The sequence below is a fragment of the Lissotriton vulgaris genome, chromosome 5 (genome assembly GCF_964263255.1).
Source record: "Lissotriton vulgaris chromosome 5, aLisVul1.2, whole genome shotgun sequence".
NCBI classification, from domain to species: Eukaryota; Metazoa; Chordata; class Amphibia; order Caudata; family Salamandridae; genus Lissotriton; species Lissotriton vulgaris.
Window position 1 is genome coordinate 1,448,536,724 of NC_141693.1, and position 19,984 is coordinate 1,448,556,707.

Sequence of the window (19,984 nt, forward strand, 5' to 3'; positions counted from 1 at the left end):
TTTATTATGAAGGCGCACAGCACTGGAAATAAAACTCGTATGTCTGATAACTGAAGGGTTATAACTGGCTTTCAAGTTAAGTTACCAGCTCAGCAACTAACACTTGGCTGTTCCTAAGACTTCGTATTGCAGCACGCTAGACATTCTTTAATACTTTTTAAACTATCCTCTTTATCTTTTTGGCCCCTCTCTCAACTTCTGACATTTTGTTCTTGGTGATCTATAAATGAAAGGTATTTTTGTTGGTCGTTGTTTCTCGTTCGATTGTTTGCGTCCCACAGAAATAGTATAATAGTCCTAAATTTTATAGGCTCATGCTACGTAGTGAAGAATAAAGATGCCGGCCATATTTTATTTTTTTCGGTGGGGGAAAATGTATAACAATAACAGTATGGGCACATTCTACCCGCTTTCCTCTAAATTTATATATAGGAGCTTAATAAAGGGAAACCATTCTATGCTTTTTAACTGAAGTAATGAGAACTGGTGTATCAAATTACATATTTACGTCACTTTCGTTATGGTGACCTAGTCTGACTGTTGGTTTTGTTCCAGAAACTATCCTATACACGCAGGTAGTGAAGTTTGTTTTGCAGCAGTGTAGTGCAAAAAACAAATACAATTTATTCTGCTTAGCCAAATAAAAAAGTAGTGGCATAGCCAATAGGTCTCGCTTTTGGGACCGTCTAGGTATTTAGTTATGCTGCACAATATTCTAGGTGCAACAATAACTGTTGCATGGCTAAATACTTAAAAGGTCCCAAAGGCGAGACCTATTGGCTATGCCAATGCTTGTTTGATGTAGGTGTAATGTTACTTGTCTTATAATATATCTGAATGCAATGACAGAAGCAGCAAATACCAGTCAGGCAGCACACTGTGCTAAGCACGGATTTTTAGTTTAGGAGTTTAAAGCCACGCCCTAATTACATCAGCTATGCCCCTTTGAGACACCCACCCTACTTTAGTTTTTTCATTCCTGTTAAATCCTCCCTGTAGATCTCTCTGTTACATAAATCTGCAGTTCATTCACATGGGGCTCCGGTACACGAGAAGCCAACAAGCTCCCTGAAGCATTACTTCTCTGAAAAACCTGCAAAGAAAGCTGTTGGCACTAAAGAGCGCACAATTTTGAAACCGGCAGATAAAGAGACACAACGTTTAGCAGGCACATTTCGGAGCTGAAAGTGCCTCCTTCCTCTCGACTTTGTCGTATGAACCTCTTTAAATGCTAAACAGGCCTCCATTGCTACAGTTTTAATGGGAGGTGTTTCCATCTCGACACGCAACCCTATAGGGGACCTGCGCTCAGAACTTATCAAATGCTGCTAAGCCGACATTAAAACCTATTGTCAACTCTGCAGGAGACAACACCCCAATGTTACCCCAGTGCCACCTGACTGACAGAGCCCCTGCTTTCAGGAGGTGGTGCGCACATCTGGTTCCTCATCATACAAGGAGTATGCAAGGAAACAGGCTTCCCAGTAAAGGTGCGCAGAGAGAGACGTCACAGCATCAAGAATGCAGCCGGAGTTCAAATGCCTCAACCAATCTGTATCACCGGGGAGGCACGGGTAAAAATAGGCCTGCTCTCTCTGCTCCCCTACCGCTGCAGCTCCTCCACACAACCCCGCCATTAAAGATGAAATGAAAGGCTGCCTCTGACCCCCTGCCGCAGCAGGCTTAATGGTTCTGCCGACAAGGAGGAGATAGACGCCCAGGTGCAAGGCTTCTTAAACAATGCTCCCAGGCCAGATGAGGCAACAAACCTACCCCTTGAATGCCACTCGCACGGATGAATAATTTGTGCATCACTTAGCTGGCTTTTAAACGAGAACCTATGCCAGAGGAACTTGCGCAAATTCTTCTTATTGAACTCCTGAGCAGCAACTATGGCGGGGGACCTCGGAAGAAGGAGCCGGTGGTTGCAGGAAGGGCCTACAGGCACTTTTTTTTGGAGTAACTACACTTACTCTTCCGCATCAGACTTACTTTACTCAGAATGATACAGAGCAAGCGAGAGGAAAAAAAAAAAGGTCGGAAACAAAGTGACAAGGAGAACGCAGGGATGAAATAGAACCGACAACAGTGAGATAAGGGGCAGAGAGCGTCTAGTGTTAAAACAAAGAGGCATGAGGTGGAAGAAAGACTAATCAGCCTCTGAGCAAAACTTTGGGCCCCGCCCCACTATGTAACAAGCATTGGTCGCGCAGCCGTGAAAGTGACACATCCGTGAAAGTGATCGTGATCCCATGGCGGCTGCGCGCATGCACGCTCGCGAGCACGCAAGCCGGAGGCCACTAAAAGCTTGTGGTGGCACTTTCAAAAGCCGCTTACAAAATGTCTAGCAGCGCATGCGCTGGCTAGGCGAGACCTAAAAATGAGACGGGCGGCCGAGTTCCACATCATCATTTTTCCTTATCAGTTATATTGTGGGTAAAAACGATTTTACATCATGGATCTGTGACTCAGCAGTTTGTCAAGTTTCACTGTTGTTGCTCTTGCATTTTCGTCACAACACTAGGAAGGTTGGTTTTTATTAAAATGAGTTTTCTCATTTGAAAAACGCTATTCTCTTTTTGCTGTTTTCCAAAATTATGCCTTTATCTTTTGGTAATCCCACTGAATAATCGTGTTTATTATATAGTTCTTCATGCGGGGTTACAGTTATGTGAATCATTATCCAATCAGAGATAGTAATTCGGGGACTTGGCCACTCTACTGATTCAGCATAAAAATCTTCTCTGTGTGCTTTGTGGGTTTGCATCTGTAAAAACAGTGGTCCTGTAAAGTAAAGAGTAATACATAAATTACACCATGAATACAAATATTGAAACCACAGCCAGGTTTGATGATTGGTTTTTCATAAGCATTTCTTTCAAGTTGGCCTACTAAACATTAACCAGTGACAGTCCCAACCCCCCAAATTCTGTTTCTCCTGAAGCGGCCTCTGGGTTTTGCTGGCACAAGGCAAAAATATTAATTAAAAAATATTTTTTCTGTAAAAATATAATATAATTACGCCTACCATAATGTGATCAAACTTTAGTAAGGAGCTAGGAAAAAGACAAGTGCCCTTTCCATTCTGTTCAGGAAAACCAATGTGAATGCATATAAAATAGAAACATGAAAACAGCATACACACCAACACCATAATTAAGTGCAAAGCATAAAACTAGAGTTTGACGGGGAGGCGGCTTTCAATCAAAAACGTCCATCAGTGAAGAAAAGTGCATACGATTTGGGAAAAATGGTTTTACTAAATGCTTCAGAAAATGTAACTTTATACAAATGCAACAAATATAAGTTTAAAATTTTTTTTTTAAATGCAAGTATTGTATTTGTAGGTTCACATGATTTGGAATTATTCCGTTAGTTTTATAATGCTCTGTGTATTTAACAAAGCTGTGTTAACAGGCCTACATTTAATTCATTGGCCTATTCACCCCATTGTTTGGAGTATCCACGATAGTCTACAAGAGGTGTCATCAAATCAACCACTCACCAATGGGCTTGTCTACAGGGCTTTCTTTGTCGACTCTTAGATCTAAATTCTTTTCCGCTCCCCTCAACACAGTTCTGAAGTACAGCTTACAGTATTTTTGTCTGTGTTTACCCACTGCCAAAAAATCTGTTAGGACAGTGTGCAGTAGGAGGAAAGTCACATGAGGACTTAGGTTTTAAACTGTACCATACCTGCTGAAATGCTGATTCCGATCCACATGACATCTGCCTTTGATTCTTAAGTTGGAACCTTGATTTATAGTCCTGCGGGGTACTTAATGATTAAGGCTCCCTGTTTTCCGTTTCTACTGATTATTACCGATACATACAGACAGAAAGCATTAATTTTCTTGTCTGTATTTATTTTTAAATGCGGATAAAAACGGAAATTGGGTTGCTGTTTGAGTAATTCTATATGCTGTCTGTCATGACTGCCAGGCCAATAGATATGTGTATTGATAGATAAGGGGGTTATAAAAAGAAAGGAGGATTTAACAGCAGTAGATTGCCACAAGGTTGATACTGAAATTTGCATATTTTGATATAAATGCACTGATTTATCTTCTGCGGGTGTTCACAGCACTGAAACCTGGCAGACATTCAAGCATGAGCACATATATACCAGTTAAATAAATATGGAAATAACCGACTTTCAGCTGCATTTTTCCACTAAACCCCAAATAAATATGGATAAATACAGATCAAATGAACAAAAAATAAATTTGGATAAATAGAGCTGGAAATGGCAAAAAATAAATACCATAAAACCGGGAGCCCGATTTATGAAGCACCTGTAGTAAAGGAAGTAACAGGTAACTTATGATCTACCCCAAAATGAAAGCTTAATTGGAGCAACAGCATAGAGTAAACCAATCCTTTCCTGGACAAAATCAACTGACCACAATGGAACGTTTGCACTTAAACACATGGAATGTCAGATGAGATCCCATTATACTTGCATGAGACGTACCTCATTATATTTGAAAAGATAATATCTGTCACTTAACAAAGACTGCAAGTAAAAGTAACCACACTTACCAGCCACCCAGACACCGATGTTTGTACAATAACTTGTCTCTGGAACAAAAATAAATAATCTCATCTCTCCAGCTCTAAAATCCCTGAACTGGCTCCCTTATGAGACAAGAATACAACTGAAGATTGTGTGCATGACTCATGAAGCACTACATTTCAGTACCCCCAGATGTTTGGCTCAAAAGCTATACATATCTGGGTTTGCAGATCTTCGCGAAGTGCTAGATCCCTACTGCTGAAACCAATGTGTTTCCATAAAATGAAAAAGTGCTACAGAGCCTTCACCGTTGTTGCCCTGAAGATATGGAACTCTCTGCCTCCGGATGTTGGCATAATCTCATCTACTGCCTCCTTTTAAAAAAAAGTAAAATATTTCTAATGAACACATTTTTGCCCAAAGATAACACCTTTTGTTTGAGTGTATTCATGCCTGCTATTCATGTATGATGTCTGACCACTACATTGCTGACTACCTTCGAGGCCAAGCTTATTATTATGTTTATCCTCAGTGTTTTGTTCTTTGCTCATATGTTACTTGTTTTTGTTTTCACAATTATAACCTTCCTCACCTTCATGTAAAGCGCTCTGATACCCTCGAGGGTCATGTTTGTGCAATACAAAACTTTAAAAAATAAAATACATGAGGCAAACAAGAAGTCTAACAAATGAGCATTAATAGACAAAATCCTTTAAAAACCCTAGTGGTCTACTCTCTCCTCTCTGATGGCAGATTGATCATCAACAGGACTAGTATTGGCACCTGATTTTTCTTTACTTGTTGACCGAGAACTTGTTATACTTCATTCCCCTTCAAACTGTACATCCTTCATCATCATGAAGCTGCTACATCCTTCATCCCTCCTTCCTGAGACAATCCCCATTGCTCTGATACACAGCAACTCTACAACAATTCCACCGCTCACCATTCTCCGCAGAACATAAAATTGATACACACACTTGACTATGAATGGACCATGACATTTTGACAAACCTCTCATTATTCTAACAGCCTTAACCTTCACCCAATCACCAGGCTTCACTGCTTCATTGGTCCATTTGGTGTCTCCACTCACTTCACCTCTTTTCTGGCCACCTTGCGTCACCCACTCCTTCATCCAGGACGCCACCAATTTTGTACTCTGCACTCTCCCTCTCATAAGTTCAAACTAAAACTTTTTGGTTGTTTCCTGCACAGTAGTCCGATATGCCCACTACATTTCCTCCACTGATCTCTCCACATCTTGTCAACTTGCACTTGCCATCTGACTAATGCCCTTCACCAAACAATTAGCCCTGTCCACTAAACCATTTTGCTAAAGATTATGAGGATAGGTGTGATGATGTGTGATCCCACCGACGGACAAAAACGTCTTCTCATTTGAGACAAGTTGGGTGCAGTTGTCCGTTCTAAAAGCTCATGGAACTCCTTCTTCAAAAAACCTCTTACTAATGGTTTTCAATGATGTGTTACATATGTAGCTTCACCCCAACTGTAAGTCTTTTCTCTCTCTCTTTACAAACAATATACCTTTCAATCCACAAAGTAAGCCAGTCGTCTAAACCCGGATACCAAATTTGAGCCTGGAGTCTGCATTGGGGAAAGCTTTGACCTTAATGCCCTTCACACCTACTGTATTGTGATCACTCTTTACTAAGGATCTAGGAAAAAAGACTATCACACTTTTTATTCTGTTCAGCGAAAAACATTAAGATGCGCCACAAGGTTTGAAGTTGAATCTCAAACCTAAGTGCTTCACCAACCTGTCTCCTCTCATTAGCAACTTATGAATATTTCATCCATTGCCAAGTTGTAGTAAAGTAAGTCATAAGTAATGTATAATCTGTCCCAAAATGCAAGTTTTATTGCAGCAACAGCGTGGAACGAACAACTTCCTTGCTGGCCAGAATCAACTGACCACACTGGAACGTTCACATTTAAACAAACACATGGAACCTCACTGAGATGAAATTCCTTTACACTAGTTGCACAAGACATATCTCATTATAACATCACCCTAAGGACATTAGAAGTATGAAGCAAAGCCATACGTCACCAAACACAAAACGCGTGGTAGGGAATGTCAACTTCAAACTGCACTTTTAGCCTGTACCATTGGTTTGCAGTAGTAAAAATAAGACATAGAGTGTTGAACATGCTTTATTTATTAGGTTGAGTGTTTATTTCGCAATGCACATTAAACAAAGGGGTGAGAAGTAAACAAGAAATAGCAACTAACAATAAGCAATACTTAAACTTTATAACTTTTCTCGTTCGATCTCAAATAAAGAGAACAAAAAAAACTTCTATGATTATTCTAAGTCGTTGAGAGTTTTTTTACTAACCTGTTGTCCAAAACTTTTCAAATCTTGCAGTTACTTCACACTTTTGTTGTGAAACTAAACGTTTCTTTTATTTGATTATTAACACAAATGTGTTTTTACTTTTTGTTTAAGTTTTGAATTTTTTTAGTAGATTATTCCAATTAAACATTTTTTCAACCCAGGTTTGTCATACAAATATTTGTATTTATACTAGGTTAATACATAAAATGTAATTTTGATCAAATACCATGTTTTAAATACAGCAATTGTTTTAAAAAGCAATGTTAGTGGCATATGAGCTTCAGATCATATGCGTTAGCATAGATCGCCATCTGGTCTTGGGCCCGGGTGTTTGCACTTTGTTTTTCTTCTAAGAAGTCTTTGTAGTCACAAGGTAGGTGACTCTTCCTTTTGGTTATGGTGCACATGGGCATCGACTCCATCCGTAGATTGTTTTTTTCCGCCATCTGGTTTGGATGTGTATTGTTGCACTCCCGTATCATTTTCGAACCCCTTCGACGCGCAATCCTCTACCCTCAATGGTATTGTCTTTTGATCGCGGTTTCGCACTCCACGTTCATCGGAGAATTTGTAAAACCTTTCGATCAGGGACTTCGAAGCGGGCCATCGGGCCGACCCGGGTCACTCACGCCAGCAGTCAATGGAACGATCTTTATTTAAAATATGTCCTGGGTGTCGTGCTAAGTTCCCACGATCTGTGCTAAGTTCTCACGCTCCGACCTGCACTAGGTCTGCAACCTGTGCCTATCACTGGAACATGACGAGAAGCACTGCGAAACGTGTCGATCGTTCGACCGAAAAAGACTCTTCGTGCTCGTCGGGCTCGACGTCACGAAATGCAAAGAGACAGGGGCTCCATACCGGACATCTTTGGAGAAGATTCAGAGGTTCCCTGTACAGACGTAGAGGCCAAAGAAGAAGAACCGCTCTCCGAAGCCGACTCTGACAAGGAGGAAGACCTGAACATCACCCCGGGTCAACGTACCGTGAGTACAAATCCCCATGTGACCACACAACCTAAAAAGACTAAGGCTCCGGCATCACCCCCGCTCTCGAGCTCGGGTCGACACCGACAAAAAGTTTCTAATACCCCGCCCTCCTTCCCGGCTACGAAACCTAAGGACAAGCCTTCCGGCTTGGGCTTGAGCCGGCCCTATTCCGGTACCGAAGCATAAGCCGCCTTATGTGCCACTCCCTACATCGCTGGCACAGAAGACACCTTCAGCACAGAAGGCCTCGGAGCTGAAAAAAGCTTTGTAGCCAAAATCGTCCAGGCCTAAATCCTCAGCACCTAAAAGCTTGGAGCCGTCAATCTCTGCACCAAAACACTAGGAGCCGAAACATCCTGCAGCGAAAGATTCAGGTTCTAAACACACAAAAACTAAGCATTTGGACTCGGAACCTTCTGCGCACATAGAACCTCATAAATCTTCCACGCTGAAACCCATTCCTATGGAGAAAGACACTCCTTTCAAGGAACTTCCACCCGAAGATACAGTTTTGGACCCAAAACAGAAATGACTCCATATTGATCCCAAAACTAGACACCTTACAACCATCCTTAAAAAAAACAAATATCTCAGAGGACTGTCCTATCCCTCTGAAAATTAAAGGACATGGGTACTAACCCTTCTCCCCCTTACATACCTCCTTCTCCTCCACATCTACTAATCACACCATCAAATTCACAACCACCCCCATTTTCACCTAAACCACAGGGTGATGATTATGGGGACGGGGATGGGAATGGGGATGGGGATGAGGATCAGGACATCCCACATGACACTGATCCGTGGAAAGATTACAATAAAGACCCGGATCACAAAAATGACCCTGACCTGTATCCCTCTAGACACTCCCCACCTTATGATTACATAGACTTTGTTCAGCTTATTAACAGGGCTGCTCAATACCACGGGGTGGAGCTACACTCAGACCCTCTAGGGGATTTTCTTGTGGAGACACTCATGCATTCACAGAAATCCACCAATACTTTGCCCATACTCAAGGGCATGATAAAACACGTAGATGAGGTTTTTAAGGACCCAGTCAGCGACAGAATACTGAACCCTAGAGTCGATAAAAAGTACAAGCCCGCTCCTACAGACCCTGTATATATTTGGGGACAGTTGCCCTTAGACTCTCTTGTTGTATCTAACACCAGCAAAAGAGCTACTTCCCAAACTACAGGTGTCGCGCCTCCTCCTGATAAGGAGTCTAAATTAATAGATGCATCAGGCAAACAATTGACCTCACAGGCTGCCAACCATTGGCGAATCGCCAATGCTCAGGCCCGCTATGACAGAGCTCACTATGATGAGTTAGAAAAACTCACCCAACACTTGCTTGATGAATACAAGACAAAGGCTAACAACCTCATTCAAGAAGGGAAGCTCATCACCAATATTTCCATAAAATGTGCACAGGATACAGCAGACACAGCGTCTTGTGCCATCAACACCAGCATACTACTACGCAGGCAAGCTTGACTTTGAAATTTATGGATTCAAGCAGGAGGTCCAATCCTACATACTCAATCAGCCCTTTGATAAAGAGCATCTTTTTGGGCCAACTGTCAACACTTCACTTGAAAAGATGAAAAAGAACACTGAAACTGCTAAGTCCATGGGGGCCTTACAATTACCTTCTAGTAGGGGTTCCTTTCGGCGCTTTTTTTTTTATAGAGGTGGCTCAAAAACTGTGTTGTCAGAGACTCCCTCCTCCTCCTTTAAAAACAACCAATCCATCTCCTCCAGAGGTTATTTTCGAGGAGGCTACAGGGGAAATAATAATTGGACTAGGCAGAGGTAATTCCACCCGCACTTCTCCTGCAAATAAACAATTACTTCCCTCCACTACACCCGATCATTTAACACCCTTCGGGGGACGACTATCAAAGTTCCTACTAGTCTGGAATTCAATCACCACAGACAAGTGGGTATTCCAAATTATCCAGTATGGTTATTGCCTGGAACTTCCATGTACCCCCCAACTCTCCTTCCAAAAGAGCATGTAATGTCACCAGAACAACTCACACTCTTAAAACAAGAGGTTCTCTCCCTGTTACAAAAACATGCAATAGAACCAGTCCCATTACACCATCGGGGGACGGGGTATACTCCCTATACTTTTTAATTCCAAAAAAGGACGATTCTCGCAGGCCTATATTAGACCTCAGACAGCTAAACCTATATATTCAGTCAGATCATTTCCACATGGTCACATTTCAACAGGTGCTCCCACTGCTTCAGCAAGATGACTTCCTTTCCACTCTAGATTTAAAGGACGCCTACTTACACATTCCCATTCACCCATCTCACAGGAAATATCTCAGGTTTGTGGTGGACGAACAACACTTCCAATTCAAAATTCTCCTGTTTGGTGTAACTACAACACCCAGAGTGTTCACATAGTGTTTGGCAGTAGTCGCAGCACACTCATGACTTTCCCTATTAGACGACTGGCTAATAAAAGCCAACTCACAACTCAGCTGCATACAACACACTCACAAAACAATTCTACTGCTTCACGACTTGGGAACCTCACCAAGTCTCATCTCCAACCCTCCAACACACAAGCATACCTAGGAGCCACAATAGACACTTGCAAGGCTCTAGCATACCCCAACCCTATCAGAGTACGCAAAATCCAAACTCTAATATCACAATTTCAGCCCCAACACTCATGACTAGCTCAAGTGTTCTAAAAACTCATCAGAATGATGGCTTCTTGCATTCAAATCATTAGTTCCTCACGCAAGACTCTAAATGCGTCCTCTACAGGAATGCTTAGCCCGTCAGTGGAACCAGGCTCAAGGTCAGTTAACCGATCTGGTGTTGGTAGACGGCTGGACTCATCGCTCGCTGCAGTGGTGGAATACACTAAAGCTTTCCAAAGGGCGCCCATTCATCGACTGTGATCCACAGATAGTGCTCACAGCAGACACATTCACTGGTTGGGGAGCTAATCTTCAAAAACATACCATTCAGGGCATTGTGGACTCTGCAATAAAAACAACTCAACAGAAACCATCTGGAACTGCTAGCAATTTTTCTAGCACTGAAAACGTTACAGATACATCTAGTAGCCAACATGACAGCGAAGTACTACAAACAAAAACAGGGAGGGACACACTGTCTACAGCTCTCACACCTAGCTCAAAGCATATGGAGATGGGCCATACCTCAAAAATATATATCTCCTTGCAGAACTTCTCACAGGAGTAAATAATCAAATCGCAGATCTGCTCAGTCGTCAAAGACAACAGATCCACGAATGGGAACTACACCCTCAAGTTCCTCTCCCATTTTTTCAAATGTGGGGCTACCCAGACATAGATCTGTTCGCCACACACCTCAACACAGAATGCCCAAACTTCGCGTCCAGGTATCCACATCCATTGTCCAAAGGCAATGCACTATGGATCAATTGGTCAGGGATATTTGCTTACGCTTTTCCACCTCTCCCGCTAATTCCATTACTGGTCCAGAAGCTCAAACCACATTCTCTCATAATAATCCTAGTTGCTCCCTCATGGGCTCGACAACCATGGTTCACAACACTGTTAAAACTATCAGTAACGGGGGCGTGGCCAAGATGGCGGGCTGAGAGGACGCTCTTGCCGTGAGCTCCCGAGCCCCTGGAAACCCTGCACCGTTTTCCACCGCTGATCTCCCCCGGATCGATCGGAAAACACGCCCAGTGCACCCCACGGTGGTGTGGAGCAGTCCGCAGCCCCCAATTTCCTTGCTGCGGCGGCGGTGCCGCAAAGGGGCCGGCCCGCGGCGAGAGCCGTCTGAAGAACCGCCGAGAGGCCGGAGGCCCATCGACCACAGACCTCCGGAGATACGGAGAGGAGGTCTTGGAGCACGGAGAGGACTAGCGGCTTGCGGGTGCTCCGACGGCGAGACCCCGACGTGGCCTAGACACGGCCATCCCCTGCGGAGCGGAGCCGAATTAGCGGAGAGTAGAGGGGCGGAGCCGACTGGAAGCAGCTACGCAAACCCGGGGATCAGGTAGGCCGCAAGGCCTGAGCCATAGGGCCCGGCCCCGGGCCCCGCCCTGCGCCCCTACCGGTTGATTCCGGCCTATCGAACGCTCAGGGACACCCCCGCTGCCTGCAGGGCCTGACCCTTCCCCGGTCCCTGCCACAGAACGATCTACTTGGCCAACCTTCGAACAAGTTATAATCGAGCGGGCCCGGACTCCGGATACTGAGCTGAAGGAGGCCCCCCGCCCCCTCGCCTTCTCCAAGTGGAACCCTGGCTGGCTCGTGTAGCGACGGATAATTACAGCGAGCCCCGGAAGAAGTGAGCTATCCACGGACGCGGCCCAGACGGAGTCGCTGGCTGTGGTGTAGAGCGACGACCGGAGGGGGAACTGTCCTGTGGCGCCTCTCTCTGTAACGGAAGATCTCGACCTCAGCCCTGGCCGGAGAGGGGCGACACATATACAGCCCAGAAGACGAGACTGCGCCACAACTACGCTGGTCCTCCAGGACGAAGCAGATTGCCATCTTGGACGTGGGCGGGCCGATCACACCAGCCCTGTGGAGCAACCATCGCTCCAGGCACTCGGAGGCGCCTAACCGAGCTTTAGTTTGCATCGGCGCTCCAGAGTCCGAAGATTCCACGAGTAGTGAGGATTGTCGCCCTATGACAGATTGGGCCCGGACCCCTCCTCGCCATAGCGCGTGGGCCTCTGTGACTCCCCACCACCACGATGTCGAATGCCAGAGGGACGAAGAAGGGAGACCGGACCTTGCCAGACATGCTGGGCAGAGGCGCCCCAAGACAAGACAGGAACCAGCCAGCCCGAGCCCTCCGACCAGCTCTCGAGGTGCGGAAGGCGTGGAACCTCCGGTAACTAGATCTTTTCTGGAGTCACTGTTCAGCTCTTTGAGGGAGGACTTTCAAGCCCTAAAACAGGAGGTGGCGGGGGAAGTTCGAGAAGTTCGGAGAGAGGTTGACTCCCTGGGAGAGAGAGTGAACACGGTGGAGGCGGCTGGCCACTCCAGAGATGAGGAAATCACGCACCTACAGCAGGAGGTCCTGAGACTGAGAGATCAACAGATTGACCTACAAGCCCATGCCGAGGACCTTGAAAACAGGTCTAGACGTAACAACATCCGGGTCCGAGTCGTTCCATCCAGTGAGGAGGGTGAGGATGTGGCCGCCTACCTGGGGGCCCTGTTCCGTGAAATCCTGGGAGAATCTGAAGACTTCCCGATCCGAATCGACAGGGCACATAGAGTGGGTCGACCCCGAAGAGCCTCGGCGCCTCCTCCAGACATTTTAGCCTTCCTACCGGACTTCCCTCTGAAGGAGCGGATTCTCCGTGAGGCCAGACGACAGCAGCCTTTACGTTTCCGGGACCATCAAGTGGCTCTGTATCAGGATTTGTCCGCAATAACGCTGCAGAAACGGAAGGCCTTTAAAATTGCTACGGATTTTTTGAGGGAACATGACACACAGTACTCATGGGGTCATCCCTTTCGACTCATCTTCCGCTGGAATGGGGCTCTGCACCAGCTCCGATCCCTCCAGGACGTTTGCGGGGTGCTGGGAATCACCGCGACGGACACAGATACTCCAGCGCCTCGTCGTAGGCGAAGCACACAAGGCGGCTGGCTGCTGGCCGGGGGACGGCGATCCCCGCCGCCGCCGACGAGACCCGACTCGCCTACAATCCGAGCGGAAATGACCAGCGCCATACAGGAGGCTTCCAGAACCACGGCGACTGGTGATGTGGCCTTGACGGCTTGAACATACTCCGGGGGGAGACTGCAGTAGCCTTATCTTCATTGCAGGTGCGGGGGTTCCGGGGGGTGGGGGGTGGCGGGGGCACTGAAGGTTGTGGCTGGACGTCCACTTGAATAACTTTCCACGGCCTTGTCCGTTGAGGACCAGACTGGGACAATGAAGTACTATGCATGGTTGGGGATGAGGGGGGTGGGCGAGGGAGTTGAATGGGGGAGTTTGAGGTTTGGGGAGTTCACTCGGCGGCGGGAGTGGGGGGGTGGCATTGGGCTCCAGGGAGGGGGTTCTCACAGTTGGGGGGGAGGGGATACAGGGACTGTACTGTGCTATGATGTCATTCACTTTCACTGCGTGCTGTGGCTGCGTTCTGTTGCCTTTGAGTTTAGCCCTGCGGGCCGTGCACGACTTGCTAAGCGCTACTGGTACTCTCCTCCCTGATGGCCCTTAAGATTGTCACCCTGAATGTGAAGGGGCTGAAAAATCCGGTCAAACGAAAGGCTGTACTGTCCCTACTTGAAGACAAGCAGGCAGACATATGTCTTCTGCAGGAAACCCACCTTTTAGCTAAAGACTGCCACAGACTGCGAACCCCAAAATTCCCCACACAGCTCTTCTCTTCCTGCACTTCCAAAACAGCAGGAGTAGCGATCATGGTGTCCAGGAAATTCAAAGGGGAGATACTACAAAAGGTAGCGGAACAAAAGGGGAGGCTTCTAGCTTAAAGAGTCAAGGTGGGAGGTCTGGTATTCACTGTAGGCTCGATATATAGCCCCAACGACCATCAGGAACAGTTTTTGAACAGGGCACTGGAAGACGTGACAACCACCCCTGACAGACACATTGTTATTGGAGGGGACCTGAATGTGGTCTTTGACGCGTCCCTAGACAGGTCAGCGCAAAGACGCCTGCAATCAGGGGAGCTCTCGCGCTCGATTAGGTCCCGCCTGGAAGATCTAGACCTGCATGATATGTGGCGCCGCCTCCACCCTACGACCCGTGCCTATTCATACTATTCCCACGCCCACAAATCCTATGCGAGGCTGGACCATCTCCTGGTGACGGGTCCGATGTACGAGCTGGCCTCGGCTGCTGACATAGGAGTCCTGTCTCTCTCCGATCATGCCCCGGTGGAGGGCACTTTCCAACTACCTCCTGTGTCTCCCTCACGTGGGTTCTGGCGTCTCAGGGACACTCTGCTACACAAACAATCAGTAGTGAAGCATATCCGCGAGTCCATAGAGGAATACAAGCGTCACAATGATAACGATGAAACCACCCACGCGACGCAATGGGCCGCCTTAAAGGCGGTGCTCTGTGGCAAGTTTATTGCAGTCTCCTCTTTGGAGAATAAAGACCGACCGCTAAAAAAAGACGAACTTACACTCAAGGTGAGGGAGCTGGAACAGGTGCATCAACGGACAGGAGCCCCTCGAGTCTGGAGGCAACTTAAGGCCGCTAGAAAGCTCCTGTCCGCGCTCGACATGGACAGAGCGGAGTACGCAGTACTACGCCTGAAACACAAATACTACACTGGCGGAGACAGATGTGGCCGGCTCCTTGCGCATAAACTCCGCGTACAACATCAGCAGCATCGGGTGAAAGAACTGTCGGTTCCCAACGGAGGAACAGTCACAGAGGATGGCCAGATTGCGGATGGCTTTCGTAGATACTACGCCGATCTATACACCGGTGTTCCCCCCTCACCACAAGCCGAGACTGACTATCTGGAGTCGGTAACTCTCCCCTCCCTCACGCCGGACCAGGCCCAACATCTTGAGCGAGAGATCCGGATTGAGGAGGTGGTCACGGCCATTTCCCGACTCAAACACGGGAAAGCTCCGGGGCCCGATGGCTTCATACCTCTCTTCTACAAAACATTCTGCCAAGACTTGGCACCACTGCTGACGCGCCTGTTTAACTCGTTCTCTGAACCGGGTGCTATCCCTCCGGAGTTCCTCCAGGCGACAGTGTCGGTGATCCCTAAACCGGGTAAGGACCGGACCGAGTGCGGCTCCTACCGCCCGATCTCGCTCCTAAACGTAGATCTGAAGATATACACCAGTATCCTTGCGGCGCGTCTGGCACTCCACCTACCGGGTATGGTTGACCCGGACCAGGCCAGGTTTGTCCCAGGCAGGCAGACAGTTGATAATACTAAAAGGGTGACCCACATACTGGAGAAGGCCTCCCGGATTCCCGGGGAACGCATGCTCCTCTCTATCGACGCGGAGAAAGTGTTCGATAGGGTGCACTGGCCTTACTTAGAGAAAGTATTGTGTAAACTGGGCATAGGGGAGAAGTTTAGGCACCTGATATTCAACTGCTATAGATTCCCGTCCGCAGTGGTGAGAGTGAACGGTTGCAGCTCCCAGAAGTTCGCGATAGAGAGGGGCACCAGGCAGGGGTGCCCGTTATCGCCACTACTCTTTGCCCTCTGTATGGAACCGTTCGCTCAGAGGGTTCGCCAGAACCCTGATGTTACAGGCGTCCGCATGGGGGAGTTTGTCCACACCCTTAGTCTCTACGCGGACGACGTGATCTTGACGCTCGATGACCCTAGGAGGTCGCTGCCTGCTTGTATTGATGAGCTGGAAACCTTCACGGCTGTGGCAGGTTTCAAGGTGAACTTTGGGAAATCGGCAGCCCTCGACATCTCGCTGTTTGACTCCACTAGAGCTGACCTACAGAGGCTTTTCCCTCTGAGCTGGTCTAAAGACCAAGTGCCCTACCTGGGAATTCTTTTAGCGCCCTCTCTTCCTGCCATGGTCACAGCCAACTACACGGCCTTAAGCAAGAAAATTAAGGAAGAATTGGCCCGCTGGGACAAAGGCACGTTGTCTTTGCTGCGCAGAATAGCCGCGGTGAAAATGACCCTTCTACCGCAAGTCCTGTATCTCTTTCGGGCCCTCCCGTTACAACCCCCTAAGGGGTGGCTCAGACAGACCCAGTCTGATATCGCACGCTTTGTATGGCAAGGCCGTAAACCCAGGCTCAAAAGAACCTTATCCACGCTGGCGCCTGAGTCCGGGGGGCTTGGCATACAGGACTTGCACAAATATTTCCAGGCTGCACAACTACGTTACCTAGTGGAATGGAGTCAATGGGAATCTGATAAACACTGGTTGTTTCAGGATCAAGCGGTGGCGGGCAGGACACTGCAAGAAGTGCCCTTCCTACGCAGAGCCCACCGTCCTCCAAACCTTTATGCATCTTTCGTCACACGGGTTCCGCTCCAAGTATGGGATTCCGTGTCTACCAAACATGAACTTACCACCTTTCCTTCCCCGTTTACGCCGATACTCGGAAACCCGGACTTTAGCCCTGGTATGGAACCTGGAGCCTTCGAGCTTTGGCGAGCAGCCCGGTGCTCTGCCCTATTCCATGCCGTCTCCTTCCAGGACCTTCGGCGGGTCTTCGGCCTACCCGAGACAGAGCGCATGAGATACATGCAGGCGCGTCACTGGGCGCTCCAGCCGCAGATACGCGCCTTGGCGGATCGGAAGCTCAAGCCTTATGAAAGATGGCTAGTGACGCGCTCCTCAGACGCCAAGCTTATCTCAGATCTCTATAAACTTTTGCAGCCCCCCCCCTTTTCATATCTACAATCCCGGACAAGAACGCGGGGAGCGGGAGCTGGGACGATCGCTAAGCCACACTGACTGGGACCACATTTCCTACCGGGCACGACACTCTGCTTATCACACTGGGCTCACTGAAACATTCACCAAAATATCCACTTACTGGTATCGCACCCCCGAGAAACTTCACGAAATGAACCATACCATACCACGGACCTGTTGGCGAGACTGTGGACAGACTGGCACACTCACTCATATACTATGGGAATGCCCCCTACTGAATCCCTACTGGGAAGAGGTGTTGAATGAGATAGACCGGTGCTTTGATATTGAATTGCCCCGCTTCCCTGCCTATGTTCTGCTAGGTTTGCCAAACGGCTTGATGTACCCCCTAAGATCTAAGAAGGGTAGGCAGATAGCGATTGCCTTGGGATCGGCAATTCAGAATATACTCATTCACTGGCGCACTACCACGCTTCCTACTGTTGTTGGTTGGCTACATAGGTTGTGGCATGTCCTAGGCATGGAAAAGATGTCCCTGGTGGTGGCGGGGGAGGTGGACACATTCGAAGAGCTGTAGTTGCCATTCCATACATTGTTACAATCAGAATTTAGGGAAATTACCTGTCCTAGATACCTCAGACTGCTACGGCTGACGTCCCAGTCAGCCCCGTCCACCTGAAATGCCTGAGATGATAGCTAGGGGGGAGGGATGGATGACTATGCTGCTATGGTGAGGAGAGGAAAGATCGTTAGCACAGTACAGTGGGTGGGGGGAGGGAATCGGGGGGGATGGGAGGAGGGCAGTTGGTTGGGGGGTATTGTTTTTCCTTTCTTTTTTGGTTTGTCCCACCCGCAGGTGTACTCGCCATAAGAATCCGGAGTATGATGTGCCCAACACACTGCACGAGCGGATTGCACATCTGTAACGAACTGTTCGCACTATTTCACGTGGGGCACCTGTGGTTATTTGTTTGTATTGTTGCCTTTTTCTTTCACTGCTGCAATAAAATACTTTAAACCTAAAACTATCAGTAACTCTTCATCAAAAGCTACTCCTCTCCCCCAAGCTTCTCACTCAGAACCATGGAGAGATAAGGCATCCAGATCCCAGTCAACTCAACCTGGTGATCTGGCACCTGAAATCATAGAGTTTGGCTACCTTAATCTCCAGCCAGACTGCATGAACGTTATTAAAGAAGCTAGACGTCCTACCACAAGAGCATGCTACGCAGCATAATGGAAGCGATTTGTAATTTATTGTAATAACAACCAAATCAATCCACTTGATGCTTCAATTCAAAACATCATTTGCTATCTGTTACACCTACAACGCGCTAACTTAGCTTATACATCAATAAGACTGCATCTTGCTGCTATAGCAGTTTACCTACAAAACAGACAACACTTGTCCTTGTTTTATGTATCCGCTATCAAAGCCTTTATGGAAGGACTCAAAAGAATCATTCCACCTAGACTCCCACCATCTCCCGTGTGGAATCTTAATATAGTCTTTACAAGACTCATGGGCCTGCCATTTGAGCCTTTGCACAAATGTGAACTACAGTTTCTAACTTGGAAGGTAGCCTTCCTAAGAGCCACCGCATCTCTTAGAAGAGTTGGTGAGCTCCAGGCACTAACCATACAAGAGCCATTTTTACAAAGTCACCACAATAAAGTGGTTCTTAGGACTAACCCAAAATGTCATCCCAAAGTCGCTTCTGCTTTTCATCTCAACCAGTCTGTTGAGTTACCTGTGTTTTTTCCTCAACCAGACTCAGTAGCAGAATGTGCTCTTCACACATTAGATGTAAAAAGAGCACTACTTGATTACATTGAAAGAACCAAGGGCCATATGTATCATAGTTCCGTTTTGCGAATTCCAAATAGCGAATTTTAAGGAATCGCTATTTGGAATTCGCAAAACGGTATGTATGTACAAAATCGCTTTTTTATAGCGATTCCTTACCATTCCTAATTTGCGATTAGCAAATTGCTAATCGCAAATTACCCATTCATTTCTATGGTCCAGGAGGGCCATAGGAATGAAGGGGCAATTTGCGATTAGCAATTAGCTAATCGCAAATTAGGAATTTTTTCAAGGGTGCAGGGGTGTCTCAAGAACACCCTGCTGCAACCCTGAAAAAGAAATTTGGGGGCATATGGCGCACATACATGCCCTAAGGGCATGTATGGGCGTCATATGGCACCTTTGTTTTTTTGGAAAAAGCATTATTAAAAGAATTCGCAACTTACCACCAACTAGAAGTTGGTGGTAATTTGCGATTCCTTAACGGCATTTTTTGCATTTTTTTTCTTTGATACATTGCATTTAAGGAATCGCAAAATTTGCGATTCCTTAAGTGCAATCGCAAAATAAGGAATAGCAAATTTTGCGATTCCTTATTTTGATGCAAAAATGTTTGATACATACCATTTAGGTATTTAGCATTCGCAAAGGCCGAAATTCGCAGAATTTCGGCCTTTGCGAATGGTAAATAGCTTGATACATATGGCCCCAAATCTTATAGGAAAACTAAACAACTCATGGTTGCTTTTTCCCCACCACATAATGGCAATCCCAATTCAAAAGCAGGTATTGCATGGTGGATTGTTAAGTGCATCCAAATATGCTACCTCAAAGCTAAACATACCTTAAGAACTCACCCTAGATCGCACTCTACAAGCAAATTAGGGGCTTCAATGACATTTTTACGGAACTTGCCCTTAGATGACATCTGCAAGGCTGCAACATGGTCTATACCA

The 19,984-nt window shown here is 46.8% G+C and overlaps 1 long non-coding RNA gene across 1 annotated transcript in view; it reads left to right on the plus strand.

Annotated features, from left to right (window-relative positions):
• LOC147712723 (uncharacterized) overlaps positions 1–19,984 on the plus strand; it is a 689,664-nt gene that overhangs the window by 196,948 nt on the left and 472,732 nt on the right. The gene's annotated exons all lie outside the window — the stretch shown is intronic.